Source organism: Orycteropus afer, unplaced genomic scaffold (genome assembly GCF_000298275.1).
Source record: "Orycteropus afer afer isolate SDZICR_OR568_19922 unplaced genomic scaffold, OryAfe1.0 scaffold00465, whole genome shotgun sequence".
Lineage (NCBI taxonomy): Eukaryota > Metazoa > Chordata > Mammalia > Tubulidentata > Orycteropodidae > Orycteropus > Orycteropus afer.
The window spans coordinates 1,191,420-1,191,727 of record NW_006922052.1 but is presented as its reverse complement, the minus strand read 5'-3'; positions in this window follow the sequence as shown (position 1 = coordinate 1,191,727).

Here is a 308-nt window from a genome sequence, read left to right as displayed (position 1 = left end):
CATTGCAGTAACTGTGTCAATCATCTTGCTGAGGGCTTTCCCCTTTTTGGTGACCCTCCATTTTACCAAGCATGATATCCTTCTCCAGAGAATGGTTGATTCTGACAACACAACCAAAGTAGGTGAGGCAGAGTCTGGCCATTCTCACTTCCTAGGAGCATTCTGGCTGCATTTCTTCCAGAAAAGATTGTTAGTCTTTCTAGAAAACCATGGTTGTTGTTGTTGTTGTTGTTTGCCATTGAGTCGGCCCCAACTCATAGCGACCCCTCCTTGGGTTTCCGAGGCAGTATCACTACGGAAGTAGGAAT